The sequence below is a fragment of the Ambystoma mexicanum genome, chromosome 7p (assembly GCF_040938575.1).
Source record: "Ambystoma mexicanum isolate Mex_15411 chromosome 7p, UKY_AmexF1_1, whole genome shotgun sequence".
NCBI classification, from domain to species: Eukaryota; Metazoa; Chordata; class Amphibia; order Caudata; family Ambystomatidae; genus Ambystoma; species Ambystoma mexicanum.
Genome location: NC_090939.1, coordinates 148579167 through 148600113, shown reverse-complemented (window position 1 = coordinate 148600113; position 20947 = coordinate 148579167). Strand labels below are relative to the sequence as shown.

The following is a 20947-nucleotide window of genomic DNA, read 5'->3' as shown; positions in this document are numbered from 1 at the left end:
ATCCACAAACCGATAGACACCATAATAAATTGGTGCCTCTAAAATCTATCCACCATCACCAACACCTCGTGGTACCTCTTAGACACTCAAAATCAACCAAGTAATACCTCACCGAGGAGTGAGACCTCGAGTTACCCGGAAGTCGGCATAACCAGGACCCCACGGGATGAAAGAGATCCCACAGTGAGAGTAATTATTTAGAAAACACTTACATTGCGTCTCTTGTAATTTTGTGATGGGAGAACCCAAACGGGGGTAACCCACAAGATCACACTGTTGGGGGCACCGCGTCACCAAGAAATCACCCGGCATCCAGGCACGGATTTTTTAGAAGAGAAAGCCTCATCCTGTGTTCAGTACATGAGTGATGGCAACTTGATACCTGTCTGTAAACACGGAGGTGGAAAACAAAAACAAAATGAGAAGCCATACACTATGGGAATCCATAGAGATCAACACGGACAGCCTTCCATATTAGCGTAATGTCTGGAGGGCAAATAAACCTATGTAGAGTAGTCAAACTCTTTTCAATCTCTGCATGAGTCTCGACCGTGTCACGATAGGACTCTTCTAATTCAGTCGTATAGACCACGGCAACAAAGTTAGTCGTGACCATAAAAGTATAGAATTCTGGGACAGAAAGGAGAAAACCACAGAGAGAAATGGATCAGAAAACCATAGTTAATCTGTCAAGTGTCCCATAAAATTACGAGGACCGGAATCACGTATCTACTTAAAACACCTAATACATGAAGCGTGTCATGATTATATGCACACATGAACTCGACCTCTCTCCCATATACACGTTCACCGCTAAATGGTCTTGAACATGAAAAAGATCACACGTATGGGGGCTACGAGAATATGCCGAGTGTGCTCTGTCTACAAATCTATACGGCTGCAGAGTCAGAAAAAATTTAACATAATAACCGCACTTGGGCGGGAATGTCTTGCACATGAAGCGGAATTGCAAAGGGAACTGTCCCTGAAACCCCTATTACCTCAGTGACTTTCTTCCGACAAAGAAATATATAACATAGTAACCGCACTTAGGCGGGAATGTCTTGCACATGAAGCGAAATTTCAAAGGGAACTATCCCTGGGACCACTCTTACCTCAGTGACTTTCTTCCAACAAACAACCGGGGTGGCCGCGTGAATCCAATCTACCGGCGTATGCACCAGTCCGGCTCAAGGGATCTGATTTAAAAGCCCTCCCTGTGTTGTCATGTGACTCGCACGTGACTCGCACGTAACGCGAGCCGAACCAGCGAGGCACGCCCCCCAACAGGCTCAAAGGGGGCACGGCCAGATATTCAACCAGCAAAATCCCGCTGGTCAAAGTAAACATACACCTCGATTGTGTGGATGGAAGGTCCGTGGGTGTCGGAAAAGGACAGGCGGGGGACGGGAAAACATAATAACAAGCGGAGAACAGGAAGAAAACAACAACATGGGTTGGATCCAAGTGTGTGCAAGAGAGAACTCCTACAGTACATAATGGGAAATAAACATAATCAATCCTATCAGACCTGGAAAGCTGAAGCATGTGTCAAAAAAATACACATCAAAAAAACACATTCCGGTCATGTATCGGGGGGGGGGACAAAATGGTAACCTTCGAAGAGGCCAAACGAGCCATCAATCTGAATATCAGGCTAGAACTCAATCAGTGAGAGTATTCTGGATTAAAAATTCCAATCTATCGCCTCATTTAAGCCAACCACATGGCTTTTACTAAAAAAAAATGAGTTTAGTCTCCTCCTTTGATAAAGTATGTTTATCCACAGAAGTGTTGTTGGTAATCGCAATCTTCTTTAGTATGGTCCATCTCAGATCCTCACAATTGTGGTTCCGCATTATGAAATGTCCTACCATCGGAGCTGTTAAATTCCTAAGTCTGATACAGCTCTTGTGTTCGCTGATGCGGACTTTGATTCTTCGCTCGGTTTTACCGATGTAAATTTTTTGGCAAGGACACCAGATAGCGTATATTACAAAACTTGAATTGCAATTCGTGAAACCTCTTTGTTCCCAAAGTCTGGGAAGTCCAATATCCACCTTGGTGGTACGTCTAGTGAGGGGACAGCACACACACACGCCACAGGGAGCATGTCCCCTCAATTTAGGTAACCCCCACTGTTGAGTGATGGTGGCTTGTTTGTTAAGCTTTTTACTGATGTCGTTTCTGCACACCATCTCCTTAACATTGCGTCCCCTTTTGAAGGCGCATCGTGGGGTCGACACTGGTATCTTAGCATGCGCTAACAGATGCCAGTGTCTTTTAACAATCTTCACCACCTGGTTGGAAAGATGGTTAAAGGTACCCACGAAAAATATAGAGTCTGACTCAGAAGGGCTGGTTTTCGGTCTATATTCTAGCAAGGCCTCCTGGTGATTATTGGAGGCCCTCTTCAGAGATCTCTTAACAATTTTCGTGGGATATCCACGTTGGATCAGATTATGACTCAAATCTAAGGCTTCCGACTCGAACCTTTCTTTCTCACTGCTGTTCCGCTTGAGTCGGAGAAATTGTCCGAAAGGGATAATCTCCCTTTCGGCCTTGGGGTGAAAACTGTCATATCTGAGAAGAGAATTCCTGTCTGTGCTTTTGTGAAAAGGTTTCAATCCCAATACATTACTGCAGGGTTTAGCATAGATGGTCAGATCGAGAACATCTATAAGTTCCCTAGGGCTCATCACATTCAGCAGATGGTGCACAAGTTTCAACATGCCCATAGTCTCCCAGCGTTCGAGTTCTTGAGGTTGCTTGGCCTCATGGCATCGTGGATTCTTCTGGTGCCAGAGGCCAGGTTGCGGATGAGGTCTTTGCAATGGGCTCTCAAACTCCAGTTTTCACAGTCCTCCGGCAGGATGTCGGACCCCATTCAGGTGCCACCCTCGGTCGCCCGGGACCTTCTGTGGTGGGCCGTCGAAGGCAATATGATGAAGGGGGCTCCATTTTGGCTACCCTGGCCAGAGGTGACGATTGTGACGGACGCATCCCTCACGGGATGGGGAGCTCATGCCAACGAGTTGGTCTCTGTCGGAGTCCAGACTCCATATCAATCTGTTGGAGCTGAGGGCCGTTAGGCTTGCCCTGAAGGCTTTTCTGCCAACTGTGCGAGGAAAGAATGACCTGACCCTGAGGAACAACACAGTGGCCTTGCACTACCTCAACAAAAAGGGTGGGGGGCAGGGTCATTTCCTCTGTGCAGGGAGGCGATGCAGCTCTGGTTCTGGGCAATCCGGAGATGATTTCGGTCTCGGCAGAGACGGCGGAAGCTCTGAGCAGGCAGAGCGTGATCTCTCACGAGTGGGAGTTGGCTCAGGAGATTCTCTTGGAGATCTTCGCCCTTTGGGGGACCCCTCAAGTGGATCTCTTCGCCTCCAGTGTCAACCGGAAGTGCGAAAGGTTCTGCTTGCGGGAATTTCCTCCAAGAGGAGCCTTAGGAGACGCGTTCGTGGTGGAGTGGTCATTCCCACTGCTGTACGCGTTTCCTCCAGTCCCCGTCATCCCGCAAGTGCTGGGAAGGTTACGGAGGTATGGTTCCCGGATGATCCTCATTGCTCCGGCATGGGCCAGGAGGACGTGGTACCCGGACCTTCTCGACTTGTCCATCTGCCCTCCACGTCGTCTTCCCTACCGAGACGATTTGCTCTCACAGGAGGGGGGGTCAGGTTCTCCATCCAGAGGTCAGATCCCTCAACCTTCACGCTTGGCTTCTGAAAGGTTGATGTATAAGGATTGGAACCTCCCTGAAGATGTGATGGAGGTGTTGCTTTCGGCCAGACAGCCGGCAACAAAGTCTCTGTACCGTTGCCTTTGGAGAAAGTTCTGCGACTGGTGCAGGGTTAAGAATGTGGATCCTTTTTCATGTGACATTCCTGTGGTTGTCTTTTTTTGCTTTCTTTGGCCAACAAGGCCAATAATGTATTCCCTCAGTCACCGTTCCAGGTGCCCGGTTGTGATCTGAACCTTGTTCTCAAGTTTCTAATGGGTGCTACCTTTGAGCCTTTGCATTCTTGTCCTTTGAGACTGTTAACCCTTAAAACTGTATTTTTAGTTGCGGTCACTTCCGCTCGCAGTGAGTGAGAGTTACAGGCACTTTCAGTTCAGCCACCCTTCACTGTGTTTCATAAGGACAGGGTTGTCCTCAGAGTTCGTCCTTCCTTTCTTCCGAAGGTGGTGTCGGAATTTCATTTAGGCCAGAAGGTTATTTTTCTGGCATTTTATCCTCCTCCGCATTCTTGTAAGGAAGAGGAGAGGCTCCATAGGCTGGATCCTAGGAGAGCTTTAAGCTTTTATATTTCACGCATGTCCCGGGTCAGAGTGGACGATCAACTCTTTATTGGTTACGCTGGAAGGCGTTTGGGACAAGCTGTTATTAAGCAGACTTTGTCTCGATGGATTATCCTGGCAATTTCTGAATGTTACTGCTTGGCTGGTAAGGACCCTCCGGTAGGCTTGCAGGCCCATTTTACCAGGGGGATGGCTGCCTCTACTGCCCCGCAGTTCCTATTCGTAACATCTGTGATGCAGCCACTTGGACTTCGGTCCATACTTTTGGTCGTCACTACTCCCTTGATTCTATCCATGGGCAGGATCTGGCCTTTGGCAAGGCGGTCCTTTACTCAGCAATTTGATTGGGCATTCTAAATTTCTATATTCTAAATTCTTTTCCCACCTCCTTACGTTGGTACTGCTTTGGGAGTCTGTCATAGATATGGAATACGTCGGAGGACCCAATCCCCTCGAAGAACAAGTTACTCTTACCTGGTAACTTTATTTCGATGGGATGGTCCGACGATGTATTCCATATCGCTCCCTCCCTGCCTTCCCCGCTACAGAATTTCTTATGCAATTGCAGCTTACGTTTCTGCAAGGCTTTCTGTGGTCATAATGGCAGTAGTTTGTGCCACACGTTCTGGGGAAAAAACTACAACTGAGGCTATGGGCGTCGTGCGTCCTACTTGTAATATCCGGTAATGTCGGCCGTCGGAGGAGGTCCTCGAAGACGGCGTATCGACGTCATTGACGCAGGCGCAGAAAGATTTTCCGAAGCAGCACAGCTGTGGTGATTACTGTCATAGATATGGAATACGTCGTCGGACCATCCCATCGAAAGAACGTTACCAGGTAAGAGAGTAACTTGTTCTACTCTAGAAAACAAAGGACAGTACCTCTATTCTCCAGCTTGCCTGTCAATTAAACAAAATTAATCTTTTGGGTCTGTGAAACTCCTACTAGTGAAAAGGATAGCGAGGGATCCTGAGAATTACATAAAAGAACACTCAGAGATGGGGAAGAAATTTCTAGCACAAGGCTACAAGAATACTGACCTAGACAAAGTTACTACTAGAATTGATCTTAAATACCGCGAAACACTGCTATCAAAAACCAAGGAAACCACAAACATTTCCACACTGGTCTATGTTTCTAAATTTTCGCTACAGAGCCAACCCATTAAGAACATCATCCACAAGAATTTTCAAGTCCTGACCTGTGACACGAGAGATTACAACACCTATTCCAAGAACCACCAATATTTGCCTATCAGAGAAGCAGAAACCTCTGTGATGCACTAGTTTCCACAAGCCCACATACTGAAGAGCCCATGACGAAACGGGTTGGAACTTTTCCCTGTTTACATTGTGCACACAGTGGCTTCATTAGCAAACGCGACACGATCAATCACTCCCGAACAGGCCAGAAGATTAAACTTAAGTGTTTTGCAGCATGCAACACTTACTTTTTCCTTCCTATGTTCTTTCTCAACTTTTTTTAAGCCCCAGATTTCATCCCAGTGGGAGAGTCTGAACTGAGTTTATTAGAAATGGTTTTATACCGATTATTTATTTTTTTTTCTTTCAAAAACGTTTTTTTAAACATTAATTTATACAGTACTTTACTCCAGGTTACTAACCCACCATAAACAGTTTGTCGTCACCTTACTTTTATACATAAACACAGCACATATTTTATTTCTTGCCAATTGATTGAGACATTCATAAACACACACCACAACGAATCAAATTGAATCCTGGTGAAGATGGAATGTGTCATCAGACAAAATGTAGTAGTCAATCACATGACGGTAGTAGTACAGAGGTCACGAGAAGAGAATAACTTATTTGAAAATGTGTTTTTAAGCCTGCTCAGAATGCTGCTGCCTTGTAACATGGGATAGGCACCATGTATTTGCCCGTTGCTGGACTCGCGCATCTGTGTGAAATGTACTTATTATGTCCTTCATATGTACTCCTGATGTAGTTCCGCGCAGCAAGAGGCAAGCTTTTCCAAGTATGTATTTTTTGCACTATCCAGGTCCAAAGGATGCCTGGTTTGTAACTATTGTAACCTATTTTCTTCAAGCACTTACTATAACCATATTCTTAAGTTAAAGTACCTAGATGCCTCTGGGCTCTGTGCGCTATGCTATATAAATATGAAATAAATAAATAAACTAGTGGAGCTTTAGATCACCATCAAAATAGACTCCCAAGTTTGCATGCCTTGCGGTACGGGGTGAGTAGATTGGGGATAAGATGGCAAGGGGTGAATAGGGTTGGGGGTTCTGGGCTGGGCTATTTAGTACTTAAGTATTGGAGGAGTTGAGCATAAAACAGTATGGCACCATCCATTTATCAGGCCTTGCAAAATCTACTCGACAACTCACACAGTCATGTCGTTTTTATTAATGTTGAGTACCATTTGAATGATACCTGACCTTGTTGGCAAGTACAATGACATTCTGTGATGTTTGAAACTTTTGTTTTACATTTACTGTAAAAAAAACTTGCAATAAATGTCAAATAAATGTTCCACTCTACGTGGCTGGCTCCTGGGTGATAGCAGTGCGCCAAAGATTAAGTGGCTTATGGTGTCATGCGCCGTTTTACGGAACGCACTAGTAATTTGTCACGATCGGTCGAGTGCATTTCTCTTAGGTCTAGTTGGTAAACTAAGTTACTCGATATGCAGATCTAGTGGGATTTTAAAGGATTTAATGAGGGATACCTGAGATCTAATCTGCTCAAGGATCGGTCCTTGCTATTCATGCAATTGCTTTGAGGGGTTGTAAGAGGGAAGTAATAATGTCGAAGCCTGCAGACGGGTGGTTAAGGATCGGGATGGTGAGCAGCGGAATTCAGGTTTGACATGTGGGTCCAGGAGCATTTCTGTGGACTGACTGTGAAGCTCAGAATGGGGAGGGTCACAGTCCAACAAGATCAGGATCAACAGGATCAGCAGCTACTCAAAATCTGATGACGACCTTGCATTACAGGAACTTGAAACAATGGGGATGAAGATAAACATGATAATAGCTGTTAGGGTTGTTTTAGGCTTGTTTTAAGCGGCAAGGGCTTGGTGATGCAGAGAACAAACTACTACAATGACCATATGGCAAAGATAGAGGCTGAAAAATGGGGACTGGGCTAATGGTCTTCATAAACACTTGCATTGGAACTCCCGGCCTCCAACTCGATAGCTCAGAGTGAGATTGGCCCAGGAATTTGCCAACTTTGGTATCCAATGGCAGCAGAGGGGAGCTTCTATGCAGGAGGGAAGGGCTTTAAAAAGGCAGCAGTTAGTTGAATGCCAAGAGACAAGAGTGGAAGATGTAGCAGTTGGCGGAGGGGACCTTTGGGGTATTTTTGCAGGAGTGGTGAGTGAAGGGTAAAGTGTTGGGACTGAGGAAGTGGTACCAATTTAGCAGTTTGTGTTGGTGAATGGGGTGATTAAAGGTAGTTTCGGAGGGAGAGCAGGGGTAGGCGAGTTGAGAGTAGGAGTGCAGAAGCGAGTGAGTGGCAAGGGGGTGAAGGAGAGTAGATGATGGGGTAGTGTCAGAGGAGTGAGACTTGGAGGGCAGAATATATGATCAGGAGGAAGCTGGAGGGTATACTAGTGGGGAGAGGGGCACAAGAGGGCACACAGATTTTGCGGTAGCTGAAGGGTGTGAACTGGAGATGGGTGAGAGATCCATAGGACCAGGACACCTAGTGTGGAGAGAGAGACAGACAGGAAGGTGGAGCAGATGGGAGACAGGCTTAGGGAGAGTAGAAGGCTTAGGGAGAGGAGACTGAGGAAAAGGTTAAGACCATCATCTGAGGAAAGCAAATCGGGACAATCTGTCTACCCCACTAGATCACCTAGGAAGTCCCTGTGGGAGTTGGAGAGATGAGGCCACGGCCTACAGGCCCTCATCAGGACAGGGATAAACCAGGCAGTAGTGGTGCCCTGGCTATCGTGAATTAGAACTGCAATATTACCTGGAGGACTGGACTAGGGAGAAGGGAGCCCCTCTTAAGATGAGGGAAAAGGTGTTCAGCAGGGTCTGTAACCTGCATCTCTCCAGATGTTTTGTTCTATGACTCACATGAGTCCTCATCATTGACTATGCTTCCTAGAGCTGATGGTAGTTGTAGTCCAAAACCTCTTGAGAGCCAAAGGTTGCAGACCCCCATTGTACTGGTACCCCACCTAGACTGGAAACCCCCAATTACCTGTTTTTGTAACACTCCTTTTGTTTTCAAAATTGGAAACCTGTCACAGTTGCCCGATTGACGAATAGGAGCCAGCTCGGCGGATGTGGCAGAGGAAAAGGAGCAAGATCAGGGTATGATGGGTGGCAGGTAAAATTTTGAAATGGCAGTATCTTACTTCCTATTTATGAAGTTGGGTGGAAAATGGTTTGTTAGAGTAAAGAAACAGAGGGTGTTTCACAGCCTAATCCCTGGGTTTCTGTAATCGGGTGGCATGGAAAGGCCATCGATTTTTGGATCCCAACCCTTGGGGTGGACACGCTAGGTAGGATCGATCACCTGGGTAGGGGGTCCTCTGGGAGTGGGGGAGAAGCACCTGATGGTGAGACTGAGGAATTTGACCGTCCGCACGGCGGGTGTGCACTCACATGGGCTTTTTTGATATTTTTTAAGGAATTGAATGATGGGAGATCAACCTTGGAAAATGTGTGGGGTTAATCTGCACACATTTCCTATGCTCATTGCACAACAAACACCTAGTCACGTGTACTCTGGGTGGACACAGGCACAGTCCTCCTGTCATGTTCAGTTGCAATGTGACATGAGCACAATAAATCAGCAAGAGGAGGAGGGCACACCTTCCTTCTGACATGGCCAGCCTAATTAAATGTCAAAGGCTCCATGCATCGGCCCTATCCTTTGTCCGCCTGCTGGTGGCAGTGCATACTGAAGAGTTAATTGAGGAAGTGCTGCTGGAGGACTGGACGCAGGACTGACCAAGGACATGATGCCCAACACTCTTTTGATATACATCTGTGTCAACATGAAGTCCGTTCCCACCCCTTATTATGAAGGGCAGTGAATGTCATGTCTGGCACAACTGTTTACAATGGGCAAACCCTCCAGGGGGAGCCCCTTTCAGAGGGTAGAAATATGTGATTTGATGGACAGTCTATTCTCGCCACAAACTTCAAGGGAGACATGTGCTTTGATCACGAGCCACAGAGAGCTCAATTAACCAGAGCGACCCATTTGATCCACAACAGACAGGAAGATGGGACTTAGTAGTACATGTTTTCACACCTTTACTTTTCCTGTTGCAAAGCACTCTGGTTATGACCTAATGCATAACAGAAGATTGTTGGTGGGGACCACTTGGGCCGATTTGGCTTTAAAAGAGGGCTGAGCCCCTCTCTTGGGAGATCTGAAGACTTTGCAAGGAGTAACAATGACTAATTTCGGGCCCTGGCTGAAGGTACAGTCTGCCTTGCAGCTTCCGCCAGTGAAGGAAAGCCAGGATTTCAAGAGGGAAACAAGATCCCTCTCCTAAACATCTCCCAAGGAACAGAGGAAGATGTTGAATCCAGAGGACCCTCTAGGAAAACTGTTACCTAGCCAGCACACAGCATGCCCTGCTAGGCTCTGCGAGCAAGCATCCTAGGTGGGAAGTGCCAGAGAGTCTCTGAACCGCAAGGACGACAAGGTCGTTGCCTGCACCACTCTTCTCCGCTTTTGGCTGTCTGCCTTAAAGGGCGACATGAGCCCAGCAAAGAAACTAGGTGGAGTGCACCAGCAAGCATCAACCAGTGTCCACTTTTACGGACATTTTCGATGCAGTCGAGCTGCAACCGACTGCTCCACTTACTGTTGTCATGCTGCAGTCTCTCATGCCGTCCAAGACGCCTCGACCAGTGCTTCAGACCCACCAACCAGCATTGAGACAATGATTTCTGACCCTGTGCTGCTGTGTAGGCCAGCCTGCAACCGTCTGTCCAGCCTGGCTCGCCGAACTGCCTGCTGCCTAATACCCGCATCTGCCTCCCGTCATGATCTCTGTCGCAGAAGCTGCAAAGCGCCCCGAAACTGACTTCATGCTGTCAAGCACCAAGAACTTCTACAAGCACAAGGTACATTTTGGTTCTGCCCCCCTGGTCCTTCACCCCACCCCACCACTCACTGCGCTACCTTGAACTCCCAAGCCAGATGAGCACTCTGGCGCTCCATTCACAACCCCCTAAATCAACACAACACCTACCCCTCCCCACATAAGCCCAACACCTCAGTCCTCGCAGATCCTCTGCCTCCGTCCCTCCCCACATCGGCCTACATCAAACTTGCAGGTCAGAGAACGCTGGCGCTCCTTATATAACCCCCTTGCCACCACTGTTTCTTCTGCTCCCCTGGTTAGAATTTCCAAAAATTTCACACCTCCCACCACTACCCCCCATGCCCTCAGGTCGCCCTCCCCGCTCATACCACCCAGCCCCTCAATTTGTCCTCAGCCGAACCATCTTTGCTCTCCACCGGCTATGCCCATGCTCCCCTCAGCATCCATTCGCCCACCTTTATGACCCTGATAACTCCCAGCTCAACTTTACTATCACGCTGCCCACTGCGTCTCCAAGAGTCGACATCACACAGAGACACACTATTTCGACTAGATCATTAAAAAAACTCACTCCCGTCAGACTATCCCGGGAGCTTGAAGATAGACTAGGCAATATGTCAAACTTTGAAAGGTCTTTCAAAGGACCATGCCCCTGTGAGCACCAGGCTTATCAAACCTGAAACACTCTCAAAGCAGTGGTTTAATGATGACATTCTCATTCTCGGGCACCAAAGGCGCGCAGCAGTGTGTGCCTGGCGGAAAAAAACCCTCTCCTCTTCTGCTAAGCGCATATAAATGCTCAGTTAAAGAGTTTAAAACCGCTGTTGTTCAGGCAAAATCTGCCAATTATAGTAATCACATTGTTCAGGCAAAGTCTAGCTCCAAGGAGCTTTTCTCGATTCTCCGGGAGATCAATTCTAACACGCAGATCACCGCCCAGATACCGCAGGAAGTTACTTGGTGTCAAACCATTCATGACGCTTTTTATGCAAAGATCGCCTCTCATCTCAAAGCCAGTGCTTCAACACACAACAATGTTACAGTGGCTCCTCCATCACCAGCCCCGGCCTCTCTGCCAACTTCCATGGTCGTTGTACCGCTCAGCTCTTCGCAGCCATCAAGTGAGGCCTCCAAGCAGCCTCTCTTTAGCTCATCTGCACTGCCACCCTCTCCATCCCCGCAGGTTTTAACAGACGGAAATTCTACCTGAAAGCCCTCCTCCTTGTTCACCCCTTGTACTGTATCCGAGATAACTAAGATCATTTGTCACATGAAGCCCACCTCATGTAAGGGTGATGCCTGCACCTCTAGGTTGATGGTGTTTTTGTCTTGAGACCATAAGTCCTTGGGTGTCCAAACTGATCAATCAGTCCTTCACTGAGTGTCAAATACCTACTAATCCCAAGGAAGCTTGGATCACGCCCATGCTCAAAAAAGCCAATCTTGATCCGCTTTTGCCCAAGCACTATCGGCTGATAACCAACGTCCCTTTTTTTACTAAAGGTCATGGACCTCGTTGCCTACCTTCAGTTACAAAAATGGATTGACGATGACTCCATCTGTGGGACCTTGTCAATCAGGTTACTGTGGCCGTCATGGCACAGAAACAGCCATGCTCGATTTTAAAATCTAATCTGGCGTCTTATCGACCGCGGCCACCCAGCGCTCCTGATGCTGTTAGATCTTTCCGCTACATTCGATTTAGTCGACCACAAGCTCTTGGCTTCGAGGCTGCAATCTCTTGTCGGTTGCACCAAGCTAACCATGCAATGGCTAGCATCCTTCTTAGGCCCCCGCAATGCTATGGTCACTATTCACGACTGCTCGTCAACTCAATCTTTGCTGACATGGGATCCTCTCTATCCCCCACCATCGTCAACATTTATATCCTGCCTCTTCTTCTGTGGCTTGATGACCTGGGTGTCCTGTAAACCAACTACGCAGATGACACCCAGGTCATCCTTGAACTCTCTGGCTCTTAATCCGCCGACTCAAAGGCTATTTCTGATATCTCCTCCATCATTCACTCTTGGATGAGTCCGAATTCTATGACTTTGAACGAAGACAAAACCGAGATCCTTATACCAGCCTCCAGTCACATGCTAAAGAATCTCTCAGACGTCTATGCATCATTCCTGATTGCCAGTGTGTCCATCCCAGTTGCTCAAAACAGTAAAGGCGCTCTGTGTCACTATCGACGCCAAACTCTATGCTCTCATGTGGCCAAAACCTGCGCTACATGTGGCTGGATTAATAAGCAACTTGCTCATTGCACCCTTTCCTATCTGTCAACAATATGTCTCTCCTTACCTCCGCTCTCATCAACTCAAGGCTTGACTATTGTAACAGTCTTTTGGCAGGCACAGCCTCTGAGAACATCGGTGCACTTCAAATCACCCAAAACGGCGCTGTTGGAGCTGTTCTCGGAATTCCATCACCGAAGCCCGTAAAAAAACTGCATTGGCTTCCTATCAGGCACAGGGTATCTTTTCAGATGCTTACACTTACGTTCGAATGCCTGATCGTCACTGCACCCAGCTATCTTGCAGAACGTACTCAATGATACGTGCCAGGGCGATTGCTCAGGTCAACCGAACAAGCCAGGCTATGTCTGCCTCACTTTTCGCCTGGCCAAATTTGGAAAAACCAATTTCAACGTCATCGCTCCAGTCCTGTGGAATCCTCTACCTCCTCACCTTAAATCATCCACCTCCATGGCTGGCTTTCAAAAGAATTTGAAGACCTATCTTTTCACTGCTCCCTGGATCCTGTTCTGCTCTTTGCTGATCCCGACCTCTTTACTTATTCCGATTGTCTTGTTCTGTTTAGTGTGCGCTGTGAGGTCTGCGGGCGATTTGGCGCTCTATCAAGAATTAAAATAAATAAATGCAAATCTCAAAACTTTCCCCAACAACCCCTTTCTTTTCTCTCAACATGGTACGGCTTGCTCTCTCCAGAACCATCGCCTCTTCCACTTTTCCCTTTTAACACCCCCTTCCCCTCACACACCCCAGACCCAAAACGCTCTAAATACATGAAAAATGACCGGCCCACACCCTCGACTCTTTTTGCTTCTCCTCACCTACATTAGTCCGCTTTCCCAACCACCCATAGTCCGGCTACCAGGAACTCCCCGCTAGGAACTCCCAGATTGTCCCTCTTCACACACAATCTCTCTCCTAGCACCTCTACACCTACACTTCTGTCCAGACTTGCAGCCCATCCACCAGCTTGCCTATACCCACACACCACACCACCACCACCACCACCCACTGCTCACCCCTCCATCCTTCCACCTACCTCCATAACATGCAAACCCGCCACCTGCACGCTCCCTCTTCTCGCTCCAACCAAATCACCCACCAAACATTGTCCGTGACTATTCAAACTGTCCACCCTCTCCTACCAACCAGCCTGGCACTGCTCCGACCCCTCCCAACCAGCCACCCAGTCCCTCCAGGTCTGTTTGGCCACCAGCATTTTTGGAACCTCCTCCACCCACCAAGTCACCTGCCTCTTATTCAGACCTTCAGTTCCCGCTTTGGGGGCCAGAAACAGACATAGCGTCTTTGATCTATTATCGTCCAATAACCCCAATCTCATTATCACTGAAACATGGTTCCTGGATGATGTTAAACCAGTCGCACACGAAAGCTTCCCTCCCGACTGCACCCTCATCACCCACAACAGAACCACCAGAGGTAGTGGAATAGCCATCCTCCACAAGCCCTACATATCCATCTCCCTTACCGAAACCCAGCCATGCACAGCGAACTGTGAATCCCTACTTGTCAGACTCTCCCGGTTGCCCATTCTCTCACACATTTTCCTTCTCATCTACAGGCCTCCAGGTTATGACAAAAAATAATTCCAAACGTTTCTGCGACTCACTAGCTACCATTCTGATCAACCATCCTTCTCTCATCCTACAGGGAGACTTCAATATCTGGTTCGATATACCCAACAACCCCATGACCCAACCTTTGGTTGACAGCCTAGAGGTGCTCAACCCCTCCAGGCATACCACAGGTCCCACCCACACCAAAGGCCACAGCCTTGACGTAATGTTCAGCTCCTCTGACTATGTCTTTGTCTTGCCCTAAACCACTTATCTGGAGAGATCACTCAGCCCTACTGTTTTATATCCACACTCCCAACCCACCACCCACAGTCATCCCGACCTCCCCTCATGACCACACATGCTGGAACAGTGTCAAAGTACTACCTGACTTAGCTGAAGCCTTGCTACGCTCACTCCCAACCTTAGACAGACCTATACCTGTTGAATCCTTCGACCCCTGGCTCAACAACTCACTCCTCCCAATCACCCCCTCAAACCCGCAAAGGACCAATACCCAAATGGTGCACACCCCACCTGAAGACTGCCAAAACCCATAACCGCTCCCTCAAGCGCATATGGCGAACATAAAAAAAAAACCTTTGCAAATCCCTGCTCGCCCACCATCACTGTAACTACAAGTGCGAGATATGAAAAGCCAAAAAACACGACTACACTAAAAGAATGCTGAACTACTCCAACAGTAGTAAACAGCTCTTCAGGATAATCTTGGAATTAGTGAACCTATGTTTCACCACTGCCCCCATCACCCCCATGCAAGCGCTGTGCAACTTCTTCTCCCATCACTTCTACAGAACAGAACTAGACTGGACGGCTGCCCTTAATGTAATGGCAAACTCTCCATCCACACCCCCCCTACCCAACTCTCAGCGCCCGAGATCACACCCCCCCACCACAGCGCCTACCTTCAACGCCTTCAAGAGGATCCAGAGCGACAAATTCCATATACTACTGTCCAGCAGCAGACCTGCCGGGTCCCCCCATTGACTCTTGCTCTGCCTCCCTCCTCTAAGGAATCTTCTCCACCTGCACAGGAGAACAGGCTAGATCCATACTCAATCACTCCTTCACCTCTGGCTCCTATGCAGACCACTTCAAAGTAGCACAAATCTAACACCTTCTGAAAAAGGCAGGTCTCGACCCCCCTCCAACTATCCATTTACAGGCCCATCTCCAACACCAGATTTCTGGCGAAACTCACTGACGGCTCTGCCTACTCTCAACTCAATCTTTTCGCTGAATCCAACAACTTACTAGACCTTGCAGAGTCTTTCTTCCGGCCTCGCCATGGTACTGAAACCACACTGATCGCTATCTGGGACGACTTCAAGGTCACGGCAGACTCTGAAGGCTGCACCGCTCTGGTTCTCCTTGATCTCACAGCTGCCTTTGACACCATCAACCTCTCAGTCCTCCTTGACCGGTTCCACTCACTTGGAATCCGAGACTTGGCACTCAACTGGATTGCCTTATTCCCGAACAGGAAACAAATCACTATACTCCTCCCCCCCCCCCCCCCTTTACCACTTCAGCTCGACCAGTTGCCCATCTTTGCTCCTTTTCAACCTCTACATGAGCCCGCTACCAGCAATCATCCACTCACACATCCTCACCTGCTACAATTATGCTGACGATGCCCAAAACATCTGTTCACTCCCCTGACCTAGCATACCATATACCCATCCCCTTATGGCCATTGTCCTCTGAGAACAAAACATTGTTATACAATATCCCAATAAGCACCCAACCCAAAATCCCTACTGCGACCCTGACAATTGGCCCTCCAAGTACAATTACAAAGCGTCTCGAAAAAGACCGCCCATGGCCATATACCCATCCCCTTATGGCCATTGTCCTGTGAGATTCGGCACTAACCGGAAACAAAACATCACTGCAAAATATCCCAAAGAAGCATACAACAACCAAATGCAAAATTCGTATAAGGACCCTGAAAATGGGCCCTCCAAGTCCAACCAGAGAGTGCCTCGAAAAGGACTGCCCATCAAAATAAATGATCATACCTTCATCGGCCAGGAGCCATCCACCGATAACCAGGCAGTCGTTCATACCATTATGCTCCCTCTTCTCATCAACAAACAATAGAAACTCATCTACACCCCCTCAATCAATTCGACCTAGCTGCACACATACCTACATCTCTCTTAAAATACCTCAACGGCCTGGTAGAATGCAGCTACACCCCACAAAATAATTGGCTTAGCGGCACACATATTCTCCCACACATGCCTCATGGCAGCGAGAATGCAGACTCGGAAACCATCCTCCTTGCTGCACATTACACCGATCTCTCACATCCACCATGCCACACTTGGCATTAGAAGGCAGCCAACCTGTGAAAACCACTCTGGTTTCTCACATACCAAGTGGACCAAAGCACTGTATGCTACACTACTCTTTCAACTGATATAGACTGCAGTCCCACAGGAGGTTCAACAAACAACGCTTTGAGATCATACCAATGGTACATAAAGCGCTATACAAATGCACTATAACATAACACACAGTAAATTGTTCTCATCTCCGTATCCAGAGTGCATCCCTTTTCCTTCTTGAAACTGTCTGTCCTCTGTGGGTTTTATTTTGTAGTGTGCTAGAACTGTCTGTTGTGATGATAATACAATAGATGTGTATACAACCTTGGCTGAACAGTCCCTTTTAGCATTGGGTAAAAATTGTATGTTCACTGTGTTGCAACTAACCAATGATCCACAACCTTGCAGAGATAACCTTGCCCTTCCGTCCACGTTGCCACTATTGGACAAGTAGGTTTATAATTTACTTGTGTTTCCAATCTGTTACGATCCCTTCTGGTGTAGTAGAGGTGTGGGGCTGATTTCTGGTTTAGAAAGCGATATTCATCCCTGGACCACTGGTGCCTTGGAAGTTGATCAGTCACAGAGACACGGTATCCCCCTTTTTCCACAACTCATCTAACCCCATATCCCTGCTCATTTTATGGGAAACTACAGCTCCCATAATTCCTCCCTACTTCACACAGACAACCCTACTGAGCTGAGGAATGAGGCCAGAAAGATTACCTCTACTGACTTGCAATGGATGTGTCCCTGTAATGAGACCAGGCAGAGTCAGGCACATAGTCCTAACTATACCCACCTGCCATTTGTTAACGCACCCTGTCCGGATAAAAGGTGCCGCGCACAGGCACACTTTAAGTGAGGCTGGGTACGAGAAGGGCAGCTCTCTCGGGGCTGATTGGAACCAGGCTATGCAAGTTGGAAGGCCAAGGGGCTGATCAGCAGTTGCGAAGAACGAGAGAGAGCCAGACGAGAATTCCACACTTTTAGGAAGCTGTATGCGTTCCAAGACTGAAACCGAGTGAGCGGAAAGGAGAAGCCTTCAAGCTGCTTCAAAGTGGCCCGCTACTCTCCCGTGTGACCGACGTAGTTGGGCAGGAGCAGAGAAGGCGTTGGTAACGCCTTTGACTGCTACATGAAAGGCGTTGGAGAGAAGTCCAATTAACATGATTGGTGAGTTATCGAAGGCAATAAAAGCCCGGTTTGTGTTAAAAGCAAAAATAACTGTAACCAAAAGGTTGCGTGTGTGTGGATTAAAACACATAATGGAAAGGACAATTGCTGAAAGTGGAAGTAAGTATACAAAGTAACAGAGTGGTCCTGCAAGGCGGAATCACACATTCGAAAGTCTGAAATGTTCTGAGTTGAATTGTATTAAAAAGGAACCGAAAGCAAAGTAACTGCGATCCTGAACTAAAGTTGAATAAGCGAAAAGCAAAGTATGTGAACTCTGACTATGCAGAGAGGGCAAAGTATATGAACTTTGAAAGGGGCCAAATTAAAGAGTACAAAACTACAAGTACCAAGAAGCAATGCGAGATGAGGAAGATTGTTAAATTATTTAAAGGGAGGACGAAGTGGTCATGCAGAGGTCTATGTACAATCCTTGCGGTTTCGAAAGTCTCTGACAGTAGAAGAATGTAAAGACAAAATGTGGGGTAAGGGACCCACTGAGCTCGGCATAGGGAAGCCTGTGCTGAACTGTAGTGAAGTGAAATGTGAAGGAAAGTGGAAAAGGGAACCCCCCACACCAAGAAAAAGACGGACTCGATCCCGAAGGAGGGAAGGGTCTGCTGAATTGTGGCAAAGTAGAAGTCAAAAGTAGAACTGTGTATTTTTAAGAAGGCGGATGAAGCCTCAGGAACGGATTAAACTGCCAAAAGCTTGAAACCCAAGCCTGAACGGTTGCATTTATCAGTATGCCAAAGTGTACAGGACTGATCGAACTTTGCCATCCACCTATCCTTTTTAAGAAGCTCTCGAGACCCCGGGCTGCTCAACGTGGGGAAGGGAGTTGTTACCTAAGCCATTCTTATATTTCTTTTAAGACACTATTTTTCCTTTTGAATTCCCTTAACACATTTGTCATTTGAGAAGGCATCCTCCTTAACATCAAACAGAAAGCCAGACTCCTAGAATGAGCTTGGCTAAAGAACTTGTGCCCCTCCCTGGAAACAAATCATAGACTGCTGATCCAAATACTAGATGGCCATTCACAGTGCCAGAGCCACACACTAGCAAGTAAGATAGCTCAGCGGGTTCAGTGCTTGCTGCTGTGTGATGTGCAGCTTCGAAACATGGCATGGCCAACTAAGCCTTTAATCCTTCAGAGGTTGATAAATGAGTACCAACTTCGGTTGAGTGATATCGTATCTAAATATGTTCTATGTAAAGCGCTTTGGAGAAAAGGCTATATAAATTTAACACATTATCATCATGGCTACCTCCAAGAGCTTCAAAATGCCCCAATCGAGCACACAAACCTTTCACCATTAACTTAAAACCACCATCCACCCTAATAGTCCCTTTTCCCCTCAGTATGCAAGTCTCTCATGGACTTTTTAAACTCCAAGGGACACATCAGGCAGGCACTCCCCTCCGCAGACTATCTTCCGTCCCCCACTGCCAAACCCTCAAACTCATGGGACAATTTGCACTCCATCGATGCAAGACACCATCATCACCCTAACAACCACAACTAAACCATTCGACTTCCTGGACGACGTATGAAGCTAAAGCTGCATCAAACTGCATCACCTCACAGATCCACACAGCAACATTATCAACTCCAGTCTCTCATACGGCACCATCTCGCCACACTCAAAACTGGGCGAATCACCACCCTCATGGAGGAACCATCTCTCTACCCCAGACTCCTTGAAACCTACAGTTCCATCACAGTCCTGCCATTCCTTGCCAGAATAAAGAAACACTTTGTAGAAAGTCAACTCAACATCACATCGCAACAAACAACTTGCTTAACCCATTCCCATCAGTTTTTTGCCCTGGCCACAGTACTTAGACTGCAACTCTTCACGTCTTGGATGGCCTCCATATCATTACTGACAAAGGAGAGGCAGCCATTCTAGTCTTAGCTATCGTCACCAAATCATGAATCGCCTCCTATGCAAGATAACGCATCATTCCCATTGACGACTTCCGCACCGCAGTCCAGGCAATTGTCCTCTCAAAGGTGCAAAATGGTAATGCAGCCCTCACTGGATTCCCAAACAACGTCCTTGCCCCCTGCAAGCCACATAGAACGCAGCAGCAAGGCTCATTCTATGCTTACCTAAACACTCGCACATCACCAGCTCCACTGGTTCACCATGCAATAAAAAATTGCTTTCAAAGCACATTGCATCATGCACAAGGCCATCCAACATCAAACCTCATCTTGCCTCCACAGTAAGCTAAAGTCCATATCTCGCACAAACACCAGACAAGTCAACCACAATCGGGTCTTTTCCCAATGAGCACCCGCAGCCTGAAATGCTCTACAATCCCACGTGTGCAACCCCTTCCATCACCACCTTCCAGAAATTCCTCAAAACCTACTTGTTTCCGCAGACCTAATTCAGCTAGACAACCTCTGTTGCTATCGTGTATATATCCTGATCTTCCTATCCTAAATAATGTTAACATCTTTTTCAGCTTCCCCTTTGAACTGTAAGCGCTCAGAGACCCTCTGAGTAGGGCCAGCACTGTATACAAGCTCACATATGTCAATAAATAATGTTATCTTCTTGCATTTATTCATTAGGCATTGGGATTGAGAAGATGCGTGTTAGGACTGCTGTCAGATTAGGCAGTGCTGTGGAATGTTTTATTGTCCTCTGTCAGCAAAGTACCCAATAACATGGGCAGATGCTGTTTGGAGTGTAGCAATGTTGGTTTTCTGAATATGGGTGTACATTACATGCCGACAGACCTTTACTTTCTACATGAGAACACATTTGAGAAGAGTTGCTGACTACTGTATGAGCGCTTGTAATACATGTTATGCATCCTGTGCATGCTGTAGGAGCATCGAGTGGAATAGGTTGCCGAGGTGGTTCCACAGTGCTTTGCACAAGTTCTGTGTCCTGCAGTTGTGTTGTCGACTACGGGGCTGCCCTGTTCTGCTCAGTGCTGTTGGCAGAAGGAACACACTGCCCTGCTCTTTTTATGCAAGCCTCTTGGGCGCATTGATCTGTCCCAATAAAACCTCTGCCCTCTACCAGTAGTCCTGTCTTGAATTACATTAACATTATGGCTAATAGGCTATGCATGCTAATGATAAACCTTGCACTCTAGTACAAACCGTTCACACTGCTTTGACAGAAGAGTTAAATGCTTTAAAACCTTTTGGAACTAACTATACAGCCATTTTAGTCCA

The 20947-nt window shown here is 47.3% G+C and overlaps 1 protein-coding gene across 19 annotated transcripts in view; it reads left to right on the top strand.

The window, feature by feature from the left end:
• Positions 1–20947, top strand: part of POU2F1 (POU class 2 homeobox 1) — a 1344877-nt gene that overhangs the window by 419729 nt on the left and 904201 nt on the right. The gene's annotated exons all lie outside the window — the stretch shown is intronic.